This window comes from Leptonychotes weddellii, chromosome 6 (genome assembly GCF_054177405.1).
Source record: "Leptonychotes weddellii isolate Sample4059 chromosome 6, ASM5417740v2, whole genome shotgun sequence".
Taxonomy (NCBI): domain Eukaryota; kingdom Metazoa; phylum Chordata; class Mammalia; order Carnivora; family Phocidae; genus Leptonychotes; species Leptonychotes weddellii.
In genome coordinates this window covers 112,412,499-112,419,594 of record NC_138374.1, presented here as the reverse complement: position 1 = coordinate 112,419,594, position 7,096 = coordinate 112,412,499, and positions in this window count along the sequence as shown.

The window sequence follows — 7,096 nt, the reverse complement described above, 5'->3', positions numbered from 1 at the left end:
TCTGACAGTGTTAACCAAGGCAAGATGATCTGGAAAGGCAGCAGAGAGAAACCACCAATACCTTCTATGGGAACACTGCCCTCATCCCTCCCTGCTTCGAATCTACCTCCCCAACGGCCAGAAAGACAAACAGGTGCTTGCTTTGGCAGCTCATATGCCAAAAAGAAAAACAGATCATCTATTGTCAGGGGTTGGGGTGGGCAGAGACGTTGACTTACAGAGTCATGGGGGGGATTTGGGGGGATGGTAGAACAGCTCTGTAGCTTGATTGTAGCTGTGTAGGTATGACTGCGTTTGTCAAAACCCACAGAACTACCCACTGGGAAGGGGGCGTTATACTGTATGTAAATTACGCCTTAATAAAAATATGAAAAGAAAAACAAAGGCAAAAAAAAACAAAGGCAGAAAAAAAGAGAGGAGCCCTTGGAAAAACTAAATAGACCTTAAATATTTTTTTAAAATCAACCCTCTTTCTGATCCCACTGTGCAAAGTCAAATATGAAATAAATGAGGTATTATGCGATCATATAGTTTTTGTAGGAAAAATTATGTCGAAGATAGCCACATGTGATTTTTTTTGCTTCAGAATTACCTCAAAGTAGCAAATATAATCTAAATCTTGTTGCATATAGAAGATCTTATTTTTATCATTTTAATTTCATTTATCAAGATAAATTGATAAATGAAACTCTGGAAACGATTTCAAGTGGTGCCTTTGGGGAGCACCATTTACCTTTGGATAATGAGGACCCCAATAGTGGATTTCCTGAGGACCCCACCCTGATGGAGAACCAAAGCTCTGCATCTTTGTTCCCCATAAACTCAAATTATATTAGTGCATTTACTAGTCCACTTACAGGGAAAGTACCTACAAAGCACAGAAATGCTTCTCAACAAATGTACCAGAAATGATACCTTCGAAAAAAAACCATGTCACTAATCCCAGTAGGAGTATGTTTCCTCTCTAGATACAGCCCTCATCAAAGATTTTTTTAAGATATCCAGGTGATCCTGTCTAAGTATTGGTAGTCAAATATAATGTTTTATCCAAAATTGTATTATCCTCATTAATTACCATCTTGTTGATGAAAGTTGGTTTCAAGTGACTTGGCTATTTCCCCAACTCAAATTCACCCCAAAGATATGACAATGTATCATAACTAAGAATATTTGAAAGGCTCAAAAGATAGAGAGAGAGCGATACAGGAAGTGGTCTCCCAGTCATCGTGATGCTCACTGAGGTTTGAGAACTGATGGCCTCTGGCTTGAAAGACCTCCAGACTATCTTAATATTCCTTGTCTTTCCTCCCAAAAAGACAGATTTAATATAGGGCTCCAGTCTGACTGCTTTCTATAGCCACTTACCTCCAGGAAGTTCTGCAGTGTGGGCATGTTGGGGTCCGTATCCTCCATTACAAGAGCTTGTAACATGTCATCTAAGGCTTGGATCGTCTGACAATTGAGGAAGCGTGGAGTGTAGGAGGACCGACAGCCACTGGGCCAGCCTGGCTCCCTGGGGCACTCCCCCCATGTCCCTCAGACCCCTCCTCAGGAGGAAGGAAAGTGGGGGCCAGTCCAGCTCTGCCGCCACACACTGATCTTCCCAAGTGCTGACCTTTCTTGACCTCACTGAAGACTGGACCAGGGCCAGCCCAAACTGTAGGCCAAATAGTAAAATGTAGGCATCGGGCCATTCTCCCCAACAAATACAGTCCCCATGAGATTCTCACCATTAGGGATTCATTCTGTTCTTAGAGTAAGGAAAGTTCTATTTTTAAAACTGGAAATTCTTGAGATTTGGCAGTCTACTGGTCAGTTATTCCATAAAATCTACGGGTTTTATCATCATATTGTCTCTTAAGACTGAGTTTGCCATGGAACTAGAGAAATGAGAGCCTTTGTGGAGAGGACATAGGCAGTGTGGGAACATGAGCCACTTCCCTAGGGAGACAGGTGAGGATGAGGCAGAGGAGTTACTCCTGGGCAGCATGAGGACCATGGGGCTCTGAGCTCCTGAAGGAGGGGTCAGAGAGGAGGGGAGAAGGGGAGGAGGGGAGGAGGGCCCAGAAGCTAAGAGGACAGAGGAAGCCTCTGAAGACAAATCCTCTCCAGTGGAGACCTCCACTGGGAGGTGATGGTGGGGATTACCTGGAGGTAGAGACTAGCACTCTCCTTTCGGTCTAGACTGGGCATGATGAGTGGCAGAGAGAATATGCTAGAGATGCAGGCATTTACCAGGTCCAGTTTCTGGGATAAGTAGAATGGTGGATTCACCTGGCTGAGGGGAGAGGAGAGGAATGATAAGAGAGCTCTGGAGGGTATTAGTGACAGGCTGGGTGAGGCTTCTAAGACCCTATGATAGAACCTGCTCTGCTACCTTTTCTGAGGAAACAGTGTGGACCTGAGCCCCCAAACACTTTTCAATGGCTTCTTTGCCAGGGAAGGAGCTCCCTGGCTTCTTGGGAAAGGTTTCCTACACTGGATGTCCTAATAGGCTTCTAATAATGAAATTTGGGGTACCTCCATCACCCCTGGATGCGGGTAGATGAGGTGGCAATCATGGGGCCCTGCCACCCACAGCCCAAAATTCAAGTCCCCAAACCTTGCCCTTCCTCCCAACCCAAATGTTCCCAGCATCAGAGACCCGGGGGCTCAGAAGAGGAAACAGCAAGGAACGAACCTCAGGGCCACAATGCAGAGCATGGCTTGCTGACGCACATTGCTGACCAAGACCTCAGTGGATTCTTCAAGGATTAATAACTAGAAGGGCCAGGAAGAAAACAGGAATTTCCCTCAGAGATGCCAGCTCTTGGCTCTGGGACTTGGTCATCCTCATTCCTGGTTGATCAACTCCCAGAAGAGCTTAGGGTCTTTCTCACCTCAATTTTCTTGGACAGAATGGTCTTGGGAAAGTAATCATTCATATTGCCATTTGCCTGGGAGTGAACAGCACTGCTCAAGGTGTCCACAGCCCTCAGGAACTTCAGTTTGTCTGACTGGGACTAGGAAAGAACACAGAAACTGCCCACCTGTGAGCCAGGCCTCAGCCCTTAGCTCTTCCTACAGGCCGGACCTGCAGCCTGCACCCCAGACCCTGCCCCTCCTTGTTGGCCCAGACCTCAGAGCAGCCAGGATGGATGATAGCTCGCTTGATTTCCTCATCAGTTCCCCCATCTCCTAGACTGACACTCGTCAATGTCCTGGCCCCCTCAGAGCCCTCTGGGGACAGTGGAGCTAGGGGTCCGTAAGGAAGATTCTTTGCACAGATCCTGTCTGCTGACTTGACCTAAGATTGTCCAGGTGAGAAGGCAAAAATGAGCTGAATTTCGGGGTGCCTAGGTGGCCCAGTCAGTTAAGTGTCTGACTCTTGATTTCAGCTTAGATCTCAGGGTTGTGAGATTGAGCCCTGTGTGAGGCTCCGTGCTGGGCGTGGAGCCTGCTTAAGCTTCTCTCTCTTCCTCTTCCTCTGCCCTTCCCCACCTTCTTTCTCTCTCTCTTAAAAAAAAAAAAAGCTGAATTTCAGGTAACTTCCAAGCCAGGGCTAGTATTCAAAACCCAAGGAAGCATGAGTCCTCATTTTTTTTATTTTCCTCCTCAGCTCTCAAAACAGTTCAGAGAATTTCCTTACCGCTTGTCCTTCTTCTAGAAATTCCAAAATGAACTCACAGGCATCTCTTTCTGACTGACGCAATCCTGCAAAGGGATGTAGTTGGGAGGAGTTTGGCTGATTATCTCAGATGGAATAAGAAAGCAAGGCCATTCTACCCCCTACCCTCTGCCAAGAAGGCTCAGAAACCATCAGAGCCTGGGTGGGTGTTCCAGCTCCAAGAACCAGCTTCTCCAGGCCTATGACCTAGTGTGGCCCTCTGAAGCCTAAGTGGAGAGACAATCATATGGGGACTCTGGTAAGAGTTCTTCTGCATCACGAATGGCCAGGGACGGAAGGACAATTGTAAAGAGAGAGAACTCTAAGTCACCCCCGGTGGCCACACATTATTGGAGCTGTCCTAGACAGGCTTTAAAAATCCTGAATGTGAATGAACTTGAAACCTCAAATCAGCCTTGGAAGCTTCCTTGTCAACTGGGCTGATGGACCCCCCGGGGAAGCCTCCCTGAGTAAGGACCCAGGTGTAGACATAGAAGTTGGGGAGTAATGCTAATAACAGAGCCTGTCCACTCCCAGGGTGTCAGGAGGGGATGAATCAAGAGGTTGGAGAGGGTAGCAATGCTAGGGCCAGAAGCAACCAGCCCTGAGTTCAGGCCACTTCACGTAGTCCAAGCAGCAGAGCGCTCTGAGGGTGGGGCTTAAAGCCATGGTACAGCGATTAAACATCCATTTGCCTGAGTTCTAAGCTCAGCTCTTCTATTTTATTGGCCCTGTGAGCTTCAGCAAAGTAAACTCTCTCAACTTTTGCTTCCCCATCTGTACAATGGCGAAGATGATAGTATCTATTATTGTAATAATTCAATGAATGAATGCATGTCAGGAGCAATCTTGGGGCGCCTGGGTGGCTCAGTCGGTTAGGCGTCTGCCTTCGGCTCAGGTAATGATCCCAGGGTCCTGGGATCGAGCCCTGCCTCCGGCTCCCTGCTTGGCGGGAAGCCTGCTCCTCCCTCTCCCACTCCCCCTGCTTGTGTTCCCTCTCTCGCTGTGTCTCTCTCTGTCAAATAAACAAATAAAATCTTTAAAAAAAAAAAAAAAAAAGGAAGGAGCAATCTTGAGCAGATTAAATGTCCCCCAGCTTCAGTTCTGTCATCTTAACACGGGGATGATAATCACAGTATATATTATTATGAGGTTTGAATTCATTCATTCATGTAAAAAATTAGGATAATCCCTGGCACATAGCAGGAGATCAATTAATTCATTCTTAGGCGTACATTTATTGAGCACCTTCTATGTAAAAGGCACTCTTCTAAGCTGAGCTTACGGACGTAGAGCTTACATACAAGTGGTTCCTTCACAGAAACTACTGTTACTATTATTCTAAAGGTATTCTTTTTGCATTTGTTCATATAGGTTTGTATATATACACAGGAAGTCAGAGAAAATCTCATTAATTAAATCTGAGTACTCTTCAAGGGCCACTCCTTCAACTGAGGACCAAACCATACAGATATCTAGGGTAAGAGCATTCTAGGCCAAAGGAACAACAAATGCAAAGGAACAGCAAATGCAAAGGCCCGGAGGCAGGATCATGCCAGCATGGTCATGGAACAGCAAGGAGTGTATGCCTGGAGCGGAAGGAGCAGGGAGAATGGCAGGAGACAAAAGCAGAGCAGTAATGGGATGGGTCAGGAGGGCTTTGCAAGGCCCATGGCAAAGACTGCTGTAAGGACTTGGGCTTTTCCTCTGAATGGGATGGGGGCTCTGGGTAGGCTTTGAGTAAAAGAGTGGCATGGTCTGATTTTTGTTTAACAAGATTGCTCTGGCTGTTCAGTTGAGAATAGATAGGTGTGGAAATGGAATGTGGCAGGGGGCCTGGAAGTTGGCTTCCCTGCACAGCTGTGAGCTGGGTGAGCTTTAATTCAAAGCCCCAGTGTCCTCTTCCCTGCCCAGCTCCAGGCTTCTCGTGGAGGCAGGTCTGCAAATGGACAAGTACACAGAGCCTAGAGCCGTGAAGGGGGCAGCCAGAAGTGGGCCGACTCGCGTCCATGAGGTGACATCTCAAGCCAGGGCTGGGCAATCACCATCACCTCTGAGACTGCAATGAGTTGAAACACAGCCCGGGCCAGGGCCAACTGCTCACCCATTAAGTTAGGATTCCAAGAGACTTGGCCAGTCGATTGCGAAAAAGTTACTCTGTTTGGTTTTTGCTTGTTAGGATGTGGATTCATCTGTAGACTTGGGGCAGCAGCCTGCAGCTTGTGATGAGGACGGTAGGCAGGGAACGTGTCAGATGCTCTTTCCTAGGGAGGCAGCTTCTCCACCGAGAGGTGAAGCTGCAGGAGGCAGGCCATTTATGAGAAAAGGAGTTGGCTCAGCCATGCCAGTGCCTGGCCCCACCATCAGCTTCCCTTTCCCTCCCCATGGGAAGATAGGGGGCTCTCGGAAGGGCCCTGCTTCACCCTGACTTGCCTACGAGTCTTCCATTCAGGGCCCTCCCCGCATGGGCAAATTTCAGATTCTGAGGTGGTCTCCCAGAGGCCTCATTACCACGGTCGAAAATACCGAATCAGGCATCAGCGGTGTCCCTCCCTCTGCCTCTGGGCCAAATTGCCTCTGGGAGTCTTGTTGCTAAAATCCTAAAGCTCCCTTGTACCAGAGGCTTCTGTCCCCATTCTCCAATTCCTAATCCCATTCTGCCCTGTGGTAGGGGAGCTAAGGTCCCCTAAATGTCTGCCCCTCCCAGACACTGCCCAGGGACACCTGCGTGTGGGCCAGGAGACCACAGCCCGGCACCTTGGGTCCCCAAACTTGCGCATCCCATTGCTGGCTGTTCTTAGAAGAGCCTCCACACACGGCCCTGCCCCCACTTTCTTTTGTCCCCCCATGTGTTATAGCTGGTCTCCGCCAGTCCTGTTGCTGGGGAGCTTCCTCCTCCAACAGGTGGTCCCCTCGGCACCCCCAGCCCTCAGTCAGCTTCCCTGGGCCTAAGGCATCAAGCTGTTTACAATACAGGATCAAGCACCCCATTATCAGCAGTTCAGCTAAGTTGAAGATGCTTAGGTCCATGATCAGGGTGCTCTGTTCTCCAGAGACCCCTGGAGTCACCTTACCTCGACCCACCCAGCGTGACCTAGAATGGAGCACCCCCATCAGGCCTAAGAAAGCCAACCCCCTGAAGCCCACAGACTCCCACCGTCCCCAGAGCTCAGCACCCAGGGCAAGCCTGGGGTCGCCCCTACCTGCGGCCATCAGCCCTTTGTCTGCTGTGGAGGGGGAAGGCAGGCAGGGACCACTTTACCTGACACACCGGGCACCTCAGATCCAGGGCTCACGCTTCTCCTGGGCATTGTGGCTCCAGGGGGCGCTGCGCTCCCGGGTCCTGTAGCGGCCCCTGCAGGGCCGGCGAGGAGGTGGTCCAAGCTGGAGCTCCCCCCACCCCACCCACTTCCACCCCGTGGTCCCCGGGTAGGAGGAGGGGCCGTGGGC